The sequence below is a fragment of the Misgurnus anguillicaudatus genome, chromosome 14 (genome assembly GCF_027580225.2).
Source record: "Misgurnus anguillicaudatus chromosome 14, ASM2758022v2, whole genome shotgun sequence".
NCBI lineage: Eukaryota > Metazoa > Chordata > Actinopteri > Cypriniformes > Cobitidae > Misgurnus > Misgurnus anguillicaudatus.
Genome location: NC_073350.2, coordinates 26,663,369 through 26,687,798, shown reverse-complemented (window position 1 = coordinate 26,687,798; position 24,430 = coordinate 26,663,369). Strand labels below are relative to the sequence as shown.

The 24,430-nt window shown below is 36.5% G+C and overlaps 1 long non-coding RNA gene across 2 annotated transcripts; it reads right to left on the bottom strand.

The window, feature by feature from the left end:
* Positions 1-2,070: 2,070 nt before the first annotated feature.
* On the bottom strand, positions 2,071-16,551 carry LOC129427028 (uncharacterized). Of its 2 annotated transcripts, none has more exons than XR_008638513.2 (3): positions 16,505-16,551; positions 11,158-11,339; positions 2,071-2,749 (listed from the first exon to the last, which is right to left on the bottom strand). It is a non-coding gene; the product is annotated as an uncharacterized lncRNA (long non-coding RNA). The 2 variants fall into 2 exon arrangements; XR_008638514.2 differs by lacking the exon at positions 2,071-2,749 and adding an exon at positions 8,382-8,508.
* Between the last annotated feature and the right edge of the window lie 7,879 nt (positions 16,552-24,430).

The window sequence follows — 24,430 nt, the reverse complement described above, 5'->3', positions numbered from 1 at the left end:
AATAATAGTACGTTGAAATGACTTGTAAATCTCAGTTGATTAAACTAAAACATTTCAGGCATAAATGTGTCATTTAGTTCATGCAAATGAACAATTTCTCATTATGCTCATGATGCTTTGAAGATGCAGTGTGTAAATTTTAGCGACATCTAGTGGTGAGGTGCTGGTGAATTGCAACCAATGGCTCAGTCCACTGCTTACCCCTCGCTTTAAAATCACATTGAAAAGCTACGGTAGCTGCCACCCAACAAACGTGTCATCGAAGGCAACTTAGTAAAAAAAAGTTTGTCCATTAAGGGTTTCTGTAGAAACATGGCGGCACAAAATGGCGACTTCCATGTAAGGGGACCCTCAGTATATGTAGATAAAAACGTCTCATACTAAGGTAATAAACACATAACGGTTCATTATGAAAGGTCTTAATACACCACTGATAATATAGTTTTGTATATTATTTTGCATTTCTGTCAAGAAATCCTTCTAATAATTACACAATGCACCTTAAAATCTAGCTCACAAAAATGCATATTTTGGAAAAAAAATTTCACGGATTTACCATATATAGTCAAATTTATTATCTGTATCATCTTTACCATATATAGTCAAATATATTATCCGTGTCATCTTTCCCATATATAGTCAAATTTATTTTCTGTATCGTCTTACCATATATAGTCAAATATATTATCTGTATCGTCTTTACCATTAGAAGTCAAATACATTATCTTTACCATATAGTCAAATATATTATCTTTACCATATATAGTCAAATATATTATATGTATTGTCTTTACCATATATAGTCAAATATATGTATCATCTTTACCATATATAGTCAAATATATTATCTTTACCATATATAGTCAAATATATTATCTGTATCATTTTTACCATATATAGTCAAAATATATTATCTTTACCATATATAGTCAAATATATTATCTGTATCATCTTTACCATATATAGTCAAATATATTATCTGTATCATCTTTACCATATTTAGTCAAATATATTATCTATACCATATATAGTCAAATATATTATATGTATTGTATTTACCATATATAGTCAAATATCTTTACCATATTTAGTCAAATATATTATCTTTACCATATATAGTCAAATATATTATCTTTACCATATATAGTCAAATATATTATCTTTACCATATATAGTCAAATATATTATCTGTATCATCTTTACCATATATATTCAAATATATTATCTGTATCATCTTTACCATATTTAGTCAAATATATTATCTTTACCATATATAGTCAAATATATTATCTGTATCATCTTTACCATATATAGTCAAATATATTATCTTTACCATATATAGTCAAATATATTATCTGTATCATCTTTACCAAATATAGTCAAATATATTATCTGTATCATCTTTACCATATATATAGTCAAATATATTATCTTTACCATATATATAGTCAAATATATTATCTGTATCATCTTTACCATATATAGTCAAATATATTATCTGTATCATCTTTACCCTATATGGTCAAATATATTATCTTTACCATATATACTCAAATATATTATCTTTACCATATATAGTCAAATATATTATTTTTACCATACATAGTCACATACATTATCTTTACCATATATAGTCAAATATATTATCTTTACCATATATACTCAAATATATTATCTTTACCATATATTGTCAAATATATAATTTTACCATATATAGTCACATACATTATCTTTACCATATATAGTCAAATATATTATCGTTACCATATATAGTCAAATATATTATCTGTATTATCTTTACCATATATAGTCAAATATATTATCTGTAGTATCTTTACCATATATAGTCAAGTTACTGAATCATTACAATCTAAAGACATAAGGGTCTTATCTAGCAAAACGATCATAATTTTTGCCAAAATATAAAATATAAGTACTTTCAAACCACAACTTCTCGTCTAGCCCTAGCCTTGTGGTGCAGCAAGGGTGATCTTACATATTACGTAAATAACACGTTTCTTGTCGACTGAAGAAAGACAGACATCTTGCATGACATACAGTAGGGGTGAGTTCATTATCAGGATTTTTATGAAAGTGGAGTAATGTACAAAAGAATGTCCTAAGCCAACAGTAAGCAAGCCAACAAAGTGACAGCGGTCAAGGGGTGAAAAAACACATTTGGGAAGACCAAAAAACTTAATCAGTAGGGCCAGTTCTCATCTGACACTTTACAGCTGCAATCCAGCTTTAAGACACCTTTCATCTGAAGACATTAAACACAACTTCTCTTTATGCTAATACAACAGCATCAATTCGATTAAGATATAAAACACAGCTATTCTCTTGTGCCGGACTAAGCTCTACTTAGCATGTACTTAACGTGTCTGTCGTCTGCACCAGAGCCACTTTAACATAAAGTGCTTTTAGGAAATGCAAAGCACAACAGAAACTCTTTCACAGTAATCTCTACCGGCACTGAAAATGCTTTCACACTTTTCTGACCTTTCCAACACGACTGGGAGAGAGATGTGCCGAGGCCAGTAATTCACGGCAAGATGGCACGCGGCGCCAGCATAAAAATGCATTTCAGATATGTCAGACACAAAAAGCATCCTTTTCTCCATTAGCGTCTCCGCGCTGATTTCCTGCAGAACCCGCACTTCCATTGTCACTTCCTCTCGGTTCTCTCAAGACACCACTTGAAACGCTGCACTGTCCTCATCTGCCACACCGAATCCATTGTCTCACGCTGAAAACAATAAAGGGTTGAATTAGAGAAGTTCTCTCTGCTAAGCCTTCGCTTTACACTGATGGAGAAGAGAGGAGGTCGGAGGTATTGATTACTATTTAGCCGTGTAGGATGTGATTACGATTCCCGCTGGTGATCCCATTTAATCCCTGATGGATTATTTGAACACTGCCTCTCTTCAGTAGGGCTTCAGCAGTAGTGCAGCTCGAGGTATGAAACAGACCAGGATCTGCCTGTGGGTACCAGCGTGTGCACGTACGCATCTAACCTGAGGAGAATAATCGGAAAAGTGACGTTTAATGAACGCCGTTAAGGTATTTACCTGACCTTTCGGATATTGATTTGGGAAAATAAAGAAAACAAGGCATATCTGATCACATTTCACAGAAAAATATCTTTGAAGTACAACTTTTTAAGGCGATATTCCCGTGAATCAATAGACAGTTCAGGAAGTGATTTGGTTCATTACGTTGATTTTTATTCGAGCGGTAGACGGTAAAGCTGTCTAAGTGTTTTGTGAGATGCAGAATGATTTGTATAGCCAGACATGTTTGGAAATGGTCCTTATCCATCCACTTATTCAATAATGAATAGATAGAGACTTAGAGAGACTGTACTGTGTGACTTAACTCAGACATTCAAGAACACACAGTGACTTCAGACTCCCACGCACACACACAGGTGTCTTCACACATGGCCAGAAGTTAAAATTGACACTTATGTCAACAATAATGGAAACTTCAATAAACACAGGGCTGTCTTATACTGTAAACATACCTTAAAAAGGTTGAAATCCTTTAAATGTAGTGCTACAGTAAATGGAGTTGATCCAAGTTGCCAGGTTCAGGTTCCACAGATAAAAAATGTGTCACGTATGTAACGGTGATGGATGGGATAACATTACATTTGTCCATAACAGCATGTATTCAACGAATGATGAATTGTCTGTCAATAAATGAACGATTGTCGGTAAAGAAAGCATACAAGGTTCCAATATTAAATCCCCTACTGTAAATAATGTGTCCACACAGAAGAACGAAAGAGCAAATGCCTCTGACTTTCATTAACATCCACTCGTTCTATTTATTTCCGAGTGCCCGGGCTTTCTTGTAACCTGCCGCTGTTGACACGCTTCCCCTTGTATGAAATATTGCTGCTCCTCAGGGCAGGTTAGCAACACCAGCCTGTCTGCATAATTTAAAGAACTGCTTTGAAAAGAAAGAAGAAGTGGTCAGTGCCAATGCATCCACAGCAGGAAAAACCTAATTAAATTAAGCATGTGTTTGCATTTCCTCCGCCTAATAATAACGGATTAGATTAAATATCTTCTTAACAATCAGTACAAGAAATGTCAATTGGTACTTGATAGAGTAAAGGTTTCATGTTGATCTAAGCTCAGTGTTAAGTGTGTCTGAGCAATTAAAAAATTAAGTCCATCATTCTTTTTATAGTAGCAAAGTGAGTCGATTCAAGACATACAATTGCATATACATAAAGCTATAAATGTAAATCTCGCCTGGGGATGGTATGAAAAACTATATATGCTTTTTAATTTACAATACAAACCCCTAATATTAAACATGTACAGTAAATCGTAACACATCCAGCAAACATGAATAGTAAAAATGGCGAAAGATATCTACATTTTGCATTGCATTTCTTTATGCTAAAGACAGTTTTATCCAAATTAACTTACATTCAAGGTACATATATATTTGATAAGTATTTTATAAAAATTTAACCTACAGTACACTCTAAAAATGGTGGGTTGTTTAAACTCTTTCCCCTCCATTGACGAGTTATGTTGTCAATTAAGAAAAAAACATTTCCTTGCCAATGACGCTTTCCTGACTAGCCAGTCTCACGAAATTTCGTGATATAGTCATGTAACTTTTTTATTATTTTTTAAATATTGTTACAAATTTCCGCGTTTTTTTCCTGATCACATCACGAATTTCTGTTCACGTGTCACTGTCACGTATTGGTTACTTAACTGCTTTTTCTTATTTGCAAACCATTGTCGCTTCGGTTTAGGGTTGGATTTGGTGTTTGCGTTAGGATGTCACTTTAAGTATTGGTTTATAAAAAAAAATTCTGATTTATTTTCTATATTTTCTAAATTTAAAACATTGTCGCCTGGCGTTAGGGATAGAGTTGGGTTTGGGTAAGGATGTTATTTTATGTAAATCTAACCCTAAACTGAAGCGACAATGGCAAGAAAATAGGACAAAACAGTTGAGTAACCAATACGTGACAGTGACACATAAACAGAAATTTGTAATTCTGTAATTCCGCTAGTATCCACTAGATGACGCTTTTACCCAATTTCCAAAAAACGGAAGGAAAAACTAATTTAATTAATTTTAAACTCTGTGTATGTTTTGATAATCGTTCTCAATCTGATCTCTAACAAAATGCCTTTACAAAATGCAATTATTTCAGCTTTTTGCTCAAAATTGTGTATTTTTAAAGAAACCTACCCATATTTAAGAGATTATAAAAAGAGAACAAATGAAGATAGGATGAAATTTGATATATTTGTATGTTTATATATTTATAGAAGAAACGTTTCCTAGAAGGTATTTTTGTGAAAATCTCAAAAAAATCTGGTGGGCAACGTTTTAAAAAAAGGCTGGCGGGGAATGAGTTAAGTAGAGATGCACCCATATATCGACTAATAATCAGTATTGTCAATAAATGCAATTTTTCACACTATCGGCTGATTTGAGTTTAAAAAGATCTGATGGTCATGGTTGATATATCCTGTCAATCAAAAGAGAACAGGAAAATGCAATGAATGTTTAATGTTCAATATTAATGGTCATTATACAAATTATATGATATAATTATATGATGTGATATTATTATTATATGAATGAAAAACTTTCAGAAAATTTAATCTTCAGAATTTACTATTGGTATCGGCAGATATCAGTTGGCTGTCGTATCGGTGGGAAAATTTAATATCGGTGCATCTCTAGTTTTAACCCATAGTTTGGTCAAATATAGACAAACCCAACAGCTGGGATTTTTCAAACCATATGGTAACATTAAAGGGATAATACACCCCAAAATAAAAATTCTATTATCATTTACTCACTCTCATGTTGTTACAAACCTATATACATTTCTTTGTTAGGGGCGGTTGACAGGGGTATATATATCCTTTGCCTCCTCAGGTGTTTTGGCCTTTGAAACACAATACACCCTCCGCTAAGCCAGGCCCACCACAGGTTGATCAGACCTTGGTGTGGTTTCCTATCCTTTCAGGGCCCAGCTGAGGTCTTTCCTTATTAACAAGAGCCAACGGCTGCAATATTCTGCTCTGTCTGAGGCTAGTTTGTCTGGGAAACGGTTCGCCAAATAATACCCAACTCCTTTAGCAACTTGACGGTGTGTTGCTACAAAGCCCATGCAGTCGACCTCCACAGGGCATAGAGACACTTTCCAGCCACGCTGCTGAGCCTCATCTGACATTTCGCATAACGTAGCCTCTTCCTCTCATTTGCTTCCTCCGCAGCATCTTACCAAGGTACTGTCAGTTCGATAAAATAGACAGACTTCAGGGCGTTGGACCAAAGTACTAAATCTGGTCTTTAAGTGGTGGTCACAATCTCGGCTGGGACTGCCATCGCTGGCCTTCATCAGTCAGCATCTTCCAGTCCCTAGCTCCCCCCAACAGAAAGGAAGATATTTTGAGGAATGTTTGTAAAGAAAAAAAAATTTTTTTCTTATTATGAAGGTGAATGGGGCTCACAAATTTTGGATACAAACTTTTCTCAAAATATCTTTCTTCGTGTTTTTCAAAACCAAGAAATTTGTACAGGGTAGTAACAACATGAGTGTAAGTAAGTGTAACAGAATGACTCACTTTGAACTATTTAAAAAAAAGCTGGGTTTTTTAAATATATTTTATATTAACAAGATGCGTCTCCGGTATTGATATGAATGAGGGAGATCACAATGTTAAGAATGGCCTCTCTAGTACCGCCTTCCAGTAAAAAGAGCCAAAGAATGACATCCTTTGCAGAAGGATCTGACAAGACAGTGTAGGCATTGCAAATATGGCAGCACAGTGACGCGACTTCCTTAAAAAGACCTGACATGGACCAATACACATCTTTTAGTTACCATAGCAACCCCCTGACAACCACCCATAACTAGAAGTTCTTGATAATCAGAACCGACTACTAATTGTGTCTGAGCAATCACAACAATGAAGCACAAATCATTTTATTTATAGTCCCAAAGTAATTAGATTGACTACATTTGCATGCATAATGTAGTGTAAGAGCATAAATGTATTTCTGTAGCCTGGGGATGTTATGGTGAAGAGCAGCATTCCCTTTGACACATGTTTCTGAATGTACACAGCCCCCCATCCTCATATTTCATCAATCCTTTACTCCTGTTCCACAGTTGTTCCTGCTATGTTGTTCTTTTAGCTGCAGGGGTTTGGTGACTTTGAGTAACTGCACAGACAGTACTATGGCAAACTGTTCAAACAGGTCACTAGTGCATCCATTCTACCCGAGGCCATATAGAGAACAAGAGGAAGAGGAGAAATATAGACAATGAATGTAAAGCAAAAGGAAAAAATAAACACACACTGTTGTCTTGGAGTCGTTCCGCCTAGGGCCCGAAATGCCAAGGCAATGTACTGCTCAAGTATTTTTGTGAACATTTTGTGCGTGTGTGATTGTGTGCGCGTGCGTGCGTGTGTTTGTGTGTGAGGGAAGAGAAGTCCTGAATAACAATACAGTAGGGGATTATCAGCTAACACGGTCCTGTGTGCCATAGTGTATGAATATATTGATTTAAAGTGCTGGAGACTTTATTAAACTATTTCCCCAGATAAACAGTGCCCCTAAAATTTACCTGGACACTTCACATTGTCTAAATGTCACTGCATTAAAAACTAAACATGTGGTTTAAAAAAGCAAACGCGTCAAGCTAAATATTTCACAAAAAAATAGAAACATTTTGTAAAGAATTCACTGTTCAATATTATGACAAGGGGGGGGGGGGCATGTGTGAACATAAAATCCAGTTGATGTCATATAAGATGAATGCTACTTAAAAATTTGTTTTGAGAAAAAGGTGTGTATTTTTAATGATGCAATTAAATAAATGCATGTAAGTGAACATTTAGTTGCTGTTCTGTAGTGACTGTACTGTTGTTTTTAATTTTATTAGCATAAGCAGTTTTAGCTATTCATTTTGTGATAATCCTATAATCCTAAATGTTGTTCTTTAATGACACTGACCTATTGACAACAATTTTAAAGGGGTGGTTTAACGGTATTTCATGCAGAAACAGAGTGTGTTATGTGAGCTTTAAAGAAACAGTATGCAGGATTGTGGCCAAAACTGTTATTGCAATCACAAAACTTGTAGCTAAAACTGGTACTGCAATCACACAACTGGTGGCCAATACACAAAATGACAACATAAAGATCAGTTGAGGGCTGCAACTCCACTTTTTAAATGACAATATCCTGGCCATACTACTGTTGTCAGTGATATAAGTATTTGAAATGAAAATTATTTCTTAATGTCTAGTGACATATCAGGGCCATTTTATAATTAATTGATATACATTTCTTACATACCGTTCCTTTAAACATACTATTTGTGTACCAATTTAAAGACTGTGACCTTCTAAGGACCCAAACTCAGAAAGCGAGATCTTGGTCTGTGAAGGTCCAGCCTTTGGAGGATCCATAATTTGCGTCACCTGATGTACGTGCCCACCATGCCTGTCAGCGGGAAACAACAGATATGTTGATATGGAACCACAAAAAATATACATTTTATTGGAGAAAATATGACGCGTAGATGTAGATTAAATTAAACAACACTATATCAATTAACCATAGAAATATACGCAACATACACAGAATATTATTAATACAAAACATGACTTATAATAATAAAAAAAGTGACAAAAAACTTTTTTCTGCTAAATACACACTTTCTCTTAACAAAAGGTTTAAATGTTTATTTTAAAATGTCTAGCCGTAATATTCAGCCCTTACAGGCGTGCAATGAATCATAGCCTAGGCTGTGAGGGATCCATTTGTTCTATCCTTAGCAGCGTGGAAAAATAAAGACGCATTTTGAGGCTTCACACAGCTACTGTATATAACCCTGTCTGTGAAATCTATCCTAAAGTTTCAATTCTTACTCAGTCAATAATAAAGAAATCAAGGTTACAGTATATTTTCACTGAATGTTCTTTACATTATTCAGAATGATTTTGTGTAGAAAACAGTAAATCACAAAAAAATGATTGAATCACATAGGATTGGATCACATATAGTGCACATGCAACCATGTTTAAAGCAGTGTTTTAAATCTATTCTTATATCCATGCCTTCATCTTATTCTCACTGGATGACTCTCTCCTCACGTTCTCCTAAAGGTGACCCAAAACGTTCCTAATTATGATCCGCTTCCCATCGCCATTCTGGCTGCCAGGGAGTCAGCCGGGTTCACTGATCCCTCAACATGTACAGCTGTTATCTTTGACTGGTGTCCAAAACCCAAATTGGAAGTGCGCTCAGAACCAGAACAGTGTAGGCCTAAATCTCTCTCTGTTTAAAGGCTTGTGCTTTGGTTCTCTGGTCACCCAATCTGCTAAGAACTCTAGAGGTGTGGTGACTGTTTAATTGTGGATCTGCTGAATCTGAAACTAGATGAGGATTTGTTTCTAACTTATGTCAGTCCCTTACAAAAATTAACCATGGTTTTATTGTGGTAAAAGTGGAGTAACCATGTATTTTTGGTGTATTGATTACTCTCAGCAAAACCATGGTTTTACTTCACTATCACTTGTTTTTACTATTTTTTGTGGTTACCATGGTTTGACTACAGTAACCATAGATTTTTGGTTTTATAAAACCATGGTTCATTTTCGTAAGGGGTGCTTCTGTTAAAACCTGATATAAAGCACAGCACCCTTTTTAAAAGAGCCTGTAATGTGAACTTTAACGTGTTTGCCTGCCGTGCCAAGAAATAAAGGAAGAGACAACTAAATTTAAAACAATGACGAAATGGACACAGTGTGAACGTGTTCCATACTGAGAAGTGAAAGCCGAAACTGATCTCTCATCACTCTTTTCCTCAGGAGGTCATGAGGAGCAAGCTGTGAGATAAAGTGATGGAGGGAGACAGTGTCTTCTTCACAGGCCCTTTGTATGCTTTCAAAGTTCTCAAAACTTTAAAATAATATTTAACTTTTAAACTTTAAGAGAATGTTGTGAAATGTAGTACAGTAAATGGCAAATCTCATGCATTCATGATAGAAACCAAGTAACCGTTCGGGACATGTTGGAGGTATGGTTGAGTGGGTACACTCGTAAAGGGATAGTTTACCGAAAAATGTTGTTTCAAACTCGTACTACCTCTGTTCATCTTCGGAACACAGTTTAAGATGTTTTATATTTAGTCCGAGAGCTTGTTGACCCTTCATTGAAAATCTATACGGTTTACTGTCCATGTCCAGAAAGGTAATAAAAACATCATTAAAGTAGTCCATGTGACATCAGTGGGTCAGTCAGAATGTGTTGAAGCATCGAAAATACATTTTGGTCCAAAAATAACAAAAATTATGACTTTATTCAGCATTGTCTTCTCTTACGCGTCTGTTGTAAAGCGCATGCACGAGACTAAAGTCACGTGACTGCAGTGACGCGGATGACGTATGACGCGGCTGACGTGTTATCTGGTGCACCCCAGCTGTTTTTTTTTTATGTGTGCCTGGGCTTCGTTTACAGTCTAAAGGAAATGCACGCTGAAAGTTTAAAAAAAAAACTTTGCAAACATGCCTGAGGATAACACGGCATCAGCGTCACCGCAGTCACGTGACTTTAGTCTCCCGCATGCGCTTCACAACAGACGCGGAAGAGAAGACAATGCTGAATAAAGTCGTAATTTCTATTATTTTTTAACCAAAATGTATTTTTGAAGCTTCAACACATTCTAACTGACCCACTGATGTCACATGGACTACTTTGATGATGTTTTTATTACCTTTCTGGACATGGACAGTATACCGTACGTAGATTTTCAATGAAGGGTCAACAAGCTCTCAAACTAAAAAAATCTTAAACTGTGCTTGAACGGAGGTCTTACAAGTTTGGAACGACATGAAGGTGAGTCATTAATGACATTATTTTCTTTTTTGGGTGAACTATCCCTTTAATAATAAAGGTGCTACGGAATGACATAGAAGAACATTTTTGGGCTAAATGGTTCCATAAAAAATTTAGCATTCAAGTTTGATTTTGATTTCATGGGGCTTTAAGCACCTTTATTTTTAAGAGTCTGCTATCTGTAATGCAGCATCGTTTGAATGCAGTGTTTTTTTACCTCGAAACTATTTGTTTGTCTAACTGCTTTGTTACCTGCTGGAGGTTCTGCCCTAAGATGTCGACTGGAATCTACTGGAATGCATTCGGAAAGTTCTTAACAGGCTGAATCCCGGCTGTTCCTCCTCATCTAATATCGGCAGGGGTGATGGCTTCTCCAGATCAGCTCGTAGTGAGTGAATACACACTTAAAGGTTGTTAGCATAACCTTTCCCCCTCTGAAAGAAAACGACAGACGAGTGAAATTGAGTCAATTATTCATAGAATGAATAAATCAACAAGTATATTGCGTTGGCACCACCCTGGTCACGCGCCTGCATGAGAGACAGAAGCTGAGAGGTGAAAAAATATCCAACCCTGCCCTCCTGACCAGCAGTCGTCATTTCTATTATTAATTTTCTTTATTATTACATCTAACTTTGACATTTCATCCGGCCCCAGTAAATCCACACACGTAACGACATGCCATAGATGCATGTGTACTTTTAAATCATGACAATAATGTTTTATTACTAATCATGCCTATTGTAAAAATACATCTAAAAATACACCACATAAGTATTGACCTCTTTAATCTTAGCTTACGTAACGGGCATAATTATTATTCACATGGTTAAACACTGCAGTGTAGGCTGCAGGTGCATTTTAATATGTATGGGAGGTCACAGACAATGTGTGTAATACAATGTCAAGCGTTTGTAATTCATATCCACAGAACATCACCGCACTGCCTCATGGTCACATTATATTAAAATTCATTCAGAAGACAAGAAAGAACACAGTAAGAAGCATGTTATCCACTTCCACCGCAGGGCACATTATAGTTAAACACCCGTAGGAGGTACTATGTACAGTAATCTGTTAAATATTTAGCAATATAAGAGTAGATGACATGAGCTATTCAACATCCTATTGTGATGGGCGTAGTTTAAATCGCAGTCTTGTTAAGATCTGTGATTGCCTCAGAACAGCCATTATGTTAAGTGATAGTTGATTTTGCATTGAAACAGCAACACTAAAATCACAGGTTCGATTCCCAGGAAACACACAAACTGATTACGTTTTTATCCTAAATGCAGCGTAAATCGCTTTGGATAGAAGCTTCTGCTAAATGCATCAATAAAAATGTAAAGTAGTGCTTCATCTGCAGTGCCTTCAAACTATGGCCCTGTTTACACAAGAATGCTTGAGGGCGAAAACGTAAAAATATTGTATCGGATGTGCCTTTCGTTTACACGGTGGCTGCGTTTTGGGGATTAAAAGTGCAAAAAAGTGAAACCACCCTCCAGAGTGGAAATCTTAAAAACGCTCTACCATCGCGTTCCCATCTAAAGGGTTAAAACGCAAAAGTCTGCTCGTGGTGGCTCTTGTCGCGTATGCATTTACGTCACAGACATGCACCAGATCAGGAAAATAACAACAAACATGCCGGATCGTTTCCATACGTCGGACCTTCATGTTGCCATAGCAGCTCTGATAAATATGCAATAGCTGTACGAAATATTCACAGCTAGTATTACTGATCAGATGTGCATTAATTACCTCTATCAAATTGTTGATGCGCCAATTCGTCGGAGGCAAACCAGACGGCTTTGGACGAGACCTGGGAGAACAAGGAAGAAGGTTGTATGCAGGTGCGTAGACTTTGTGTTGTTGTGTTAGTGCTTCACATTGCCGCCTAGCCGCTTAGAGTGCATACTACATCGAATATCACACACTTTTGTGTCACCACACTACAAAAAAATGTTTTCAAGAAAAAAATTCTTAGTATTTTTTCTTGTTTTTAGTAAAAATATCTAAAAATTCTTAAATTAAGATGCTTTTTTTGATGAGCAAAACGACCAAAGAAAATAAGTCTAGTTTTTAGACCAAAGATATCAAATTTAAGTGATTTTGTGCATAAAACAAGCAAAAAAAAATCTGCCAATGGAGTAAGCACATTTTTCTTGAATTTTTCTTGAATTTAGTGTTTATTTTGCTTACCCCATTGGCAGATTATTTTGCTTGTTTTATGCACCAAATCACTTAAATTTGATATTTTTGGTATAAAAACTAGACTTATTTTCTTGGGTCGTTTTGCTCATCAAGAAAAAGCATCTTAATTTAAGATTTTTTTATATTTTTACTGAAAACAAGACAAAAAGACTAAGATTTTTTTTCTTGAAAATCTTTTTTTGAAGTGCATACACGCAGATCCCCCCCCAAACGCTCGTATAAATGCGGAATAAAAAGTGATAATGCAACGCCACTTTTGCGTTTTCTCTTCAGATCGTTTCTGTGAAAACGTAGCCTAAAGCATCACTATGTATTCAGTGCACTAAATGTCATGGGTTAATAAATCCACATATATTTGTAATAACAATATTTTATTCCAGGATTCACATGAACAGATGTCTCTGTTTACACCACTATGTACAATGTATCACAAACACAGAAAAGTTGCTCTCTGTGTTGCACATCTGTGCCGGCATAATGAAAACCTGTGTAGTGACACTGTTAGCCATAAAACGCAATTTCACCTCAAGACGTTTTTTCTTTTTTATCATTTACACCACCTGATCCACACTTTTTTTACACAAAATCCTGCTTTAACCGCTCAGCTGTTAACAGTTTGTCTAATGCTTGGCCTTTTATTAGCACTTCAGAGTAACTTAACTGGTAAAGTGGTCATGGTGGTTTTAGTTTGGCACTATGAGCCTCTCTATGGATGAAAGGTGAGGACTTAACCGTTGAAAGGCCCTTTCGGCTTTCTCTCGGGTCGCAGAGCTCATTATGAGCGCTATTAGCGACCGGGGCAACGCTATGCTAATGTGGCGTGTCATTTAGAGGTTCGACGCAATAAGTAGACCTCTCTTGACAGCCGGAGAGAGAACTTAAATGATTTCTGAGCAAGAGCGCCGCAACAGGAGGTCAACAGGAGAGTGAACTGCAGGAAAGCTTTTAATCACTCAATCAAAACCTTAACAATCAGAAGCAGACATGGGGACAGATCATTACCGCATGTCTAAACTTTGGTAAATGGCCCTGTGCTTGTAATGACGGTAATGAGGGGGTTTCATAGGGTCGGGTCAACTTAATTCACATCTGACTAAAAACGTTTATGCAGAAGAGTTTCTCTAAACAAAATGTGCAGGACGGCTTGAAAACTGTTGATTTGTCTGTAATTTTAGGCAATCATTGTAAAATGGTCAGGTTTTAGACATTGAACGGTCAGGCAGGTAAGAGAGGAGTCTCACCAGAAATCCCCAGGTGTGAAAAAGTGCACTAAAAGGTTTCTCAAAAGTAAATATCTGTACACCAAAATGGTACATTTTACTAGGGCTGCACAATTAATCGCATGCGATAGGAATGCACATCTCTTCGGTAAAGCCGGTTATTTGATTAGTAGTAAATCGTCATCAGCTGCTTTCAAATAGAACGGCATTTACTACACAAAGCTGTAGTTCACTGACAAGCTGGGCCATAGCGCATACATATCGCAGGCGATACCTCCGTGATAATTAATGCAAAATTGCCCTGATTGTCAGTGAACTACGGCTCTTTGTAGTAAATGCCGCTCCATCCGAAAGCAGGTGACGGCGATCTACCCCTAATGAAACTTTACTGACGAAATGCGCATGACAATCACATGCGATTTATCGTGCAGTGCAGCCCTGCATTTTACACTGCAAACTTTTTTCATTTTTTTTATTTCTTTATTTTTAGTCTTGTTTTTGTACAAATATCTAAAAATTCTTAAATTAAAATAAAAAAATCTTGAAATTTTTTCTTAAACACATAATTCAAGAAAAAAATGAAGAAAATTTGTCTTACCCCATTGGCAGATTTTTTTGCTTGTTTTAAGCACAAATTTAAAAAAATATTATATATTTTTAGGCCTTTATTTATTTATTTTTAGGAGTTATTTTCTTAGGTCATTTTATTCATCAAGAAAAAAATTCTTGATTTAAGAATACAGCAAATCTTCTGGCAAAGCGCAATTTATAAAAAATAGCACATAATGGGTGCATAATAAAATGTAAAAGGTTCATGAAGTTCAGACTTTAGAAGCTTTTATATGGAGGGAAGCTGAGAAAATGAGAGTCAAAACAAGAGGAAGCCATCACGCCCTGCAGCAGGTCGGACTTTCTGTATCATTCTGATTCAGCACCGCATGAAGCAAAACCATCTAAACGTCACCAACCTCTCCACTCAATGCTTATTCAGCTGTCAATCCAGACTTTAGACAAACAAATCCTGCTTTTTGTCATTAATTCACTTTCCGTTTCTCCATTTTATTTTCCGATAAACATCGACTCGAATGAATTATTAATGCAATTGATATTTAATGATTCATGCCTCCACACTTCACCGGGGGAAAACACCACAAAAATGTAAATGCGAAAAAAAGACATATTTCAAATTCAATGATTATGTGTTGAATTACAGCTAGTCAATGTTGTGCGTCTATCAGACCCATAATTGTGCAATTCGTGTTCATAAATAATTAACAGCAGCTTAATCCTGAACCGTTTTACCATTTCCCAACGCCTCTCAAACTTGTTTTCCTCTTAAATCGCCAAAGTTAATGAATATGAAATATTAAACAGTGATTCCTCTTGTTTTGGGACTCATAAAAGGTCATTCTCTGTGCTACAGCATTTGTTAAGAATTAATCACTCAGTGCTGAACATGTGCAAAAAATACAGAAAGTAAAAAATGTATAAACGTACAAACACAAACATTTCTCTCATATAAATCAAGGTCATGCATTAAAGGAACAGTATGTAAGAAATTTATATCAATTAATCATAAAATGGCCCTGATATGTCACTAGGCACTAAGAAATCATTTTCATGTCAAATACTTATATCACTGACAACAGTGTCCGGCCAGGATATTGTCATTTAAAATGTGGAGTTGCAGCCCTCAACTGATGTTTATGTTGTCATGTTTTGTATTGGCCACCAGTTGTGTGATTGCAGTACCAGTTTTAGCCACAAGTTTTGTGATTGCAGTACCAGTTTTGGCCACAATCCTACATACTGTTCCTTTAAGCTCTCAAAATGATAACAATCAAAACTACAGCAAATACAAAATAATTTACATTATATTTATGCATTTGGCAGTGCAATGCATTTAAGCTATATCTATAAATAAATGTATATACCTATATCTAATTAGTAAGTGTGTTGCTAACACAACGCTTGACTAGTTCAGAACACAATACTAGTGCTGTTTGTGTGGTCATTCAGTAGGGGAGAACCGGGGCAAAAGTAACGCGAGATGAAAGTAACAAATACATTTTCTCAGATCCCTAATAACATTTGCATCCCAAACTACGACAGCATCTTTAGGCACACAACCCCTGACAGAGCTAACAAATATCGTGTTATTTACTCACCGTTTCCCGCGTGTAGATCCAGAAAGGTGTTTTCAACCATGTTAAAGCGTAACTAAACCCCTGTTCAGAGCCTGACTCCACCCACTGGCATTATTTGAAAAATGCAAGAAAAGTGGGCAGATCCCAACGGAGATAGAGGGGACGAACTAAGTATGTGGTGAGATCGTAACAAGGGCGTGGTAAGCTTGAACCTGCTTACGTCACGAGTCATTTTTTGGACCCAACATCCAATAGGGAAATTCAACTGCAGTAGCCACCGTTCAACCTGAAGAGGGCAGCACTCAGACGTTTTTACACCATATATTGTAGTATTGAAGCACTTTATATCCAAATGTCAAAAACTTACTAAAATCAATGAACAGCACTAATAAACCATCATGCTTACAGATCAGTAACTAAAAAAAAGTTGGATTAGGGTTTAGTTACTCTTTAAGTAAATTCCTAATGCAATCATTTTTTTCATATAACGCGTTGTGTTTCTCGTTTTATGTGTTAAAGTACAGATCATTCTACAGGTTATTTAGTGCTCTAACATATCCTGAAGTTTGACCTCTCTAAGTTTTTCAAAATAAAAGTAAATCGTATTTAAATGTGAGGAGATGTTACTTTCGTCCCGCTGCTAGTACTGTTGTATATGTTGAAAAAATATATTATTTTAATTTGATTTAATTTCATTTTCATAGTGTTCAAACTGTAAAATTTTTTTTTTAACAATTTAAGTTTTTAATGTTGGTTGTTTTAAAACATTTGATAAAACTAAAATGTAAAATTAAATTGTAATAAAGATACATTACAAAATATCTTTGCAGTTACATATATAGCCAGGTCATAGTCATGTATATTTAATAAAAAAAAACATGTAACATAAAAATCTATCTTGTTTTGGTTGTGTTACTTCCGTCCCTGCAGGTGGGGTCGAAAGTAACAATTCACTACTTATGTTTAAAGTGAAATTATACATTTGTTGTTTTACATTTTTACAAAATTCCAGCTGGTATTGATAGACCACACTTGTGAGTTATTGACCACAGCAAAAAATATCTATGTCTATAACATTATCTTTTAAAATTACGTTTTGTTTTTTTTTTAAATTGTACTTTCTGCTCTCCCCTATTACAAATATTGTAACATAGCATAATAGCTAAACTCGTAATACTGATATTCATCATCAGTATTTTTAGGGAAATTTCCCAAATGATAATTTTTGATATGTGAGAAAACATAGTAAAAAATAGACATGCATTTTTCCATTCCAACACTTAACATAATACTCTAGTCTCAGCCCGATATATAATATAGCATCACTACAGATTCCCACATTTAGCTTTCACGCGTGTGTTATTGTTGGCGCCATCGCTCTACTTAGAGTGCTGACCCGACAGAAAGCTGATGACTTCATCATATAAAACTCAACCAATCACTTTCACCTCTTCGCCCTACGTCGTCTGAAAATTACCCACAGTCCCCCGAGTGCAGATCACTGTAATTGTTTTTACTCTCTGTCCATCAGGCCTCTCTTGTGCGGGTGGAGGTGCTGGGCATCACTCGGGCTGACTGAACGGTCAGCACAACGCCTGTTGAAAGGGAATGCAGTAAAATGTCCAGGGAATAAGTGTTGTAGACCAAGCAGAATTATAATGGTCGGTCCTTACTACAGTTAGTGAAGCAAATGCCATCCCCTACAGTATCTCATTAATCACCATGGTAACCTAATGGAAGATGCCAGGATGGAGTATTGGTGAGGTGGACAAAGAGCAGGAGGCATGCAGCTGCATCAGGTGTCACTGTAATGCAATAACACTGGCGCAACTGAATGTCTAAATATTCTCTCCTGAAGGGGTGGAAATTTATTTTGGATAGATTTACATATAGTAGATAGACTGATTGACGATTGACCAGAAAGACAGACCTTGGGATTTCATCCATTTCTAACGTCCTTGTAAACCGGACAGATTGATGGATGGATAGATGGATGGATGGACACCCAGACAGACAAACAGACAGACAGATCTCAGTGTTTCAACTATTATTGAAGTGCTTGTAAACCAGATAGATGGACAGATAGATAGATGGACGGATCGATGAACAGAAGGAGAGACAAGCAGACAGACAGATCTCAGTGTTTCAACCATTACTGAAGTCCTTGTAAACCAGATAGACATATCTCAGTGTTTCAACCATTCCTTGTAAACCAGATAGACAGACACACCTCAGTTTTAACCATTACTGAAGTCTTTGTAAACCAGATAGACAGGTAGATAGACAGACAGATAGACAGACAAACAAACAGACAGACAGACAGATCTCAGTGTTTCAACCATTCCTTGTAAACCAGATAGACAGACAGACAGAGAATTGATAGACATATAGACAGACAGACCTCAGTTTTAACCATTACTGAAGTCCTTGTAAACCAGATAGACATATAGAGAGACAGACGGACGGACAGACAGACAGATGGATGGATGATTGGACGGATGGAAAAACGGACAGACAAACAGACAGACAGACCTCAGTGTTTCAACCATTCCTTGTAAACCAGATAGATAGACAGACAGAGAATTGATAGACATATAGACAGACAGACCTCATTTTTAACCATTACTGAAGTCCTTGTAAACCAAATAGACATATAGATGAATGGACGGACCGACAGATCTCAGTGTTTCAACCATTAAAGCAACACTAAAGAGTTTTTGCTCTTTGCTCCCCCTACAGGTTAGAAGCGTAATTGTCCATTTCCACTGTCGTAAATACTGCAGCATAGCTGGCTCTGATTGGATCGTAGGTCTGCCGTAAAGCAAGTTTTTGTATTTTTCACTTGAACTACAGGACCGCTACCCGACGGTTGGAAACTTCTTTAGTTCGGTTTTGGCCGATAGAGGGCTGCAAAGCGAATGTGAAAGTGCCGTTCACCCTGTTTCAAGTGGATGAATGACTGAAACTTTTTGGAAACGTTATTTTAAGGTAAAAAAAAAATTCTGGTGTTGCTTTAAGTCTTTGTAAACCAGATAGACAGACAGACAGAGAATAGATTGATAGACAAACCTCAGTGTTTTAACAATTACTGAATTCCTTGTAAACCAGAACCAATATGGCTAACTAATATGGATTACTATTATTATAATTCAATTTTCATTTATTTTAAAATGTCATTTTTTTCTGCAAGGGTTAGGGATTTTAATTTGATCATCTCACCATAACGAAAGTCCCTGTAAGCCAACGTGTGTGTATAGATAGATAGATGGATAGACAGAGGTTGCTACAAGTGTATGAATCTGTGTATATTCTTTAGTAATTCTGAAATTATAAATCTCTCCAGCTGCATATGACAAAATTATCTCTTCTTCTCGTAGCTGAAGGCTAACAACGAACAAGTAAATGACAGACGAGTGCAACTGAGGGTCAGGGTGAGAGTGAGCATGGCCAAGAAATGAGGTTTTCATGCAGGTATTTATTTGTGCAGTCAGACGCCTCTGGTTCAGAAGAATCATCACTTATCACAGCACTGATTCAATTTATGTCAAGGACTGGTCAGAGATCACTCCACTGACACAGAGGTGGACGGAGAGAAGACTGGAGATTCACCAGTGGTGGGCCTGGCTCATTTAGTGGTTTAGGCGGGATAACAGAAAAATGGCGTGTACTTCTATTTAATGTATTAGTGATTTTGTATGAGTATGCACGATGTGAATTGTACAAAAAATTACAATTACTGTTTCTTAAATAAAAAAGCAAGAATGAAATTTCCCCCAATGTCACAAGATGAAAGCAGGTCATACTAAAACATAGAAATGAGATTGTATGGCTTCATATGAAGCTGCCACCTTGTAAAGAAGGTATTGCCATGAGATTGTGTTGGAGGAGGTTCAGGCAAATATAGGCTATGTTTACACGTACATGGTTATTTTAAAAAACTGAGACATATACCTTCATTTGCGCCCTTCGTTTACACGTAAACGTAGATTTCGCCTCTGAAACCGATCCTTTCTAGAAACTCCGGCCAAAGTGGATATTTTGAAAACCTTCGTTTTTACGCTTGCATGTAAACTATGTGCCAGAGCTCACCCCTACATTAAAAGTGCGACCTATGTTTACATGTGACTGCTACTCTGAAAGCTTCCATGATCACATTTATGTTCGTGCAAACTCGTTTCGTGTGTAGTGCTCTGAGGTCAGCAATGTTACGCGTGTTTGACTTCATGCGGCGCTTCAAGAACCGACAGGCGGATGATGTCAACGTACCGTGAGAGCGAGTTGAGAAATCACAAGTAGAGGTCTAATTTCAAATCGCTCTCATGGCACTTTGACGTCATCAAACACCTACTGCAACAACTCCTCCCTCCAACACAAAGAACCAGTCCGTGTCACCACCATCGCCGCCAGTGATTGGCTTACGTGGGCTTGAGCTTCTCTTGATGGCATATAAACGGGTATGTGTAAATGAACACTTTTCTAAAAAATTGACATGTGTCCACGATATAATTTTTGATACCGGAGAGGTTGAAATGTGAAATGAGAAATAAAGGAAAATAAAATAAAAGTATTTGGACAAAAGAAAATACCATTTATGACTCATCCATCAGCACTAGTGATATTCATCTCTCTCTCTCTCTCTCTCTCTCTCTCTCTCTCTCTCTCTCTCTCTCTCTCTCTCTCTCTCTCTCTCTCTCTCTCTCTCTCCAACTCCCTAATCACACTTGCTCTTTTCTGATGGTGCTACTGAAGTCTTGCTCTGGCTAAAGTGGAAACCCTGAAGAGAGCAGAAACAATCTCAATCAGAAAGCCACAGAAAGACCAGACCAGCAATAGACTTCAGACTTCAACCTATACTGATTCATGAATCAACTCAAATCACTCCCCCTCTCTCTCTCTCTCTCTCTCTCTCTCTCTCCCTCTCTCTCTCTCCCTCTCACTATCTCTCTCTCTTTCTATCAGCATTTGCTTTGTCAGATTTTTCTTTTTGACAAACTTTTCTTTTTAAAAACTGTGTGATGCCCTTCATAAATTTGCTGGGACAGCAGTGGCTGGTGCCAGAAATGGAGTATGATATGGGATTTATGAGTGACATTGAAGTGAGTTTGATTAAAAAACTGCGAAGAGACACCACTTGCAGAAGAAACACCACTTTGACCTTAGATGAGCTGAATTCACTAGAGACTGTTTTCTTTGAAAACACTGAAGTCCATAGCCATTATTTTCATATTAGCGGTCGATCAGTAATGGGTTTTCAATGACCAGTTCTAAAAGATGAAGTGTGTAATTTTTGTGCCAATGGCAAGAGCAAATGAAACTGCAGTCTGTTTTGAGTGGCCCAACGGGACCTTTGGTGTGAATTTGGGGTGGGGCTATCTGTTTGGCCAGTGACCGAATACTTTTCAGCGATCATACACTTCACCTTTTACATGTGGCCATCTCGGTTACATCCTTGGTGAGAAGGAGCTTAATAATAGTACATGATTACAAAGTGTAGTAACATTATTCACTACAAACAATGAATAGAGAAGTAATTGAGCTATAGAGCATTGTTCAATGTTTTCAATAGATTAAAAATGATAAAGTCCCATCTTTGAAAACATTACAGCGCACTTTCAGTTCATTTGGGTTTAAAAGTTTAATCAAACGGTTATCATCAAGGTGAAGCTTTGCATTATCATCAGGCAGGGAAACTGCATTGATGGCCTCGGCTTTCTCTAAATGGCTTGTTGCTAACAAGCACGATTACAAAAACAGGAGTCAACACGAGGTGTGAAATAACAGAGGTAATGCAAAATTGCTTTGTTACTGAATGAAATGCCAGTGGAAAAGAGGTTTTTCTTACAATACAAACATGCATTGTGATGGTATGAATGCAGTATAAGTGTCTTTTTTGCTAGGTTAATTCATAGATGTTGTTTGTATCTATTTTTCTGTCATGATAGCAGAAGAAAAACGTCAAAAAAACCTTCAGCTGGATGAATACATTCTATGTACATAGTACGTCATTTCGCAGATGCTTTTTATTCAAAGTGACAGATGGTGGTGCGCTTTCAAGGAATACATTTTAATCAGTATTTGTGTTACCTGAGAATCAAACCTTTTGTGCTTTTAACATAACACAATGTTGTACAAAAGCAAATTACATCTGTATACTGTATACGCCTTATTCAGCCTGCCGCCATGTTGATACTAAAGCGAGGCTGTGAGGAATGGACGTCTCAAGTACAGCTCAAATATTTCTCTATTTGGATTTTTTGTGATGTTACCACACTTGGTAAATAATCATGTACTATTAATATTATGATCATTTTATCGGTATAGCTCAGTGAAAGAGCATGTCTTAGCAGCACAAAAAGTACTAAGATTGTACACACGTAGGGGTAGCCGGGGCAAAAACTAATGCTGGGTTAGTTGTAACACGGACTGTTTACATTGTTGCACAAGGTTGAGCGTTTTGTTTTACTGGTATTTTTTCACGCTGCCAAAAGACGAGCAAATGTTTGGAAATGTATAATGTTTTTTCAGAGAGTTATGGATGAACGAGTGTTTTGTTGGCATGTAAGTAGATTTTTTCATTGTATGTTTTTTGTTTTGGTTTCTAAGTTGGGTGTGTAAGATACCAAATCCAGTGCTATGTCTAACCCCTCAGCACTTACGATATGAAAACCGCTAGCATTGGCGTAATTCTTGCCGTTGTTTTAAATATGCTACACACTGAAGATTGCTGGCTGCCAACAAAATAAATGTGCTTCTCTTATCAAAAAAATTTTTGTTCATATATTTAATATTGATTGAATAAGGTCACGTCAAAGATTGAAATCATAATGAAATTAATGGCTAAAATCAGACTTTGATTTTCATTATCTCAGAATTTGATTTTGAAACTGTAGTATGATTATTACAGACTGGGCCACATATAAAAAATGTTTTGTTATAATTGTGCTGCTTTTTCTCACATATTTAGACATTTGTATCCATTTATAATTGAACTATTGTTAGAAAAGGGCTGGATGAATGAATACAGTGTGGACCTGTCTATTAAAGACAGATATATATAAACAATATCCACTTCAAGTATATAGACAAAACAGTATTAAAAAATATTTGCTTGCAAACTTAATTTTAGCAAGTGTTACAACTAACCCCCTGCCTGTTACAATTAACCCCATCAATGGGGTAAGTTGTAACGTTTGCACTTCTGTCACATTTGGTGTAATTGTCCAAGAATGGTAAGTACTAGAAACAAACTTCAAATGTTCATTTGTAGCAGAGATGTGTGTGTTGCTTGTGTAAAAATATAATTAATCAAACTCAAATATTTTTGAATGATTGAGCCAAAACCAAAAATCGTTTAGTCTCCCCTACTGTAAAATGTTTACTTTGTAATGCAAAGTAAGTTGCTTTGTAAATATTCTACACATTCAGAGAAATTAGTGACAGAGAATATTTGCAATTATAAAATTGTACTATACTGTAAACAAATACTGTTATAACAATTGCAGTGAGCTACACAGTTCAAAGCCACAACTAACAGTAAACTTGACAACGTATTATGATGTAGTAGATACAGTATGTGTAATATATACCAGTTAAAAGCACACATATCTTCTTTCTCTCATCAGGAATTTCTGGATGTTTACACAGATTTTTTTGGAACACTTTGATGGATGAAAACCTCATTTCTTGTCAGTGATGTTCGAGAGTTGTAAATAGCTGTCAGATGCAGTTGCGCTACCCGCACGTCAATCTCGATACACGTGGCTTTGATGTGATGGCTGTTTAAGCCTCATAAAACGAGCATGAAGGTCTGTGCATGGAGAAAATCAAAGGCCTGACATTGCTACAAGGGAGATCGTAGGAAAGAACTCAGAGTTGTCATAAACTGATCACTGCTGTTTAGCTTGGAAACGGGAAAGAAAGTATGTGAAGGAAGCACGTGAATCTGTT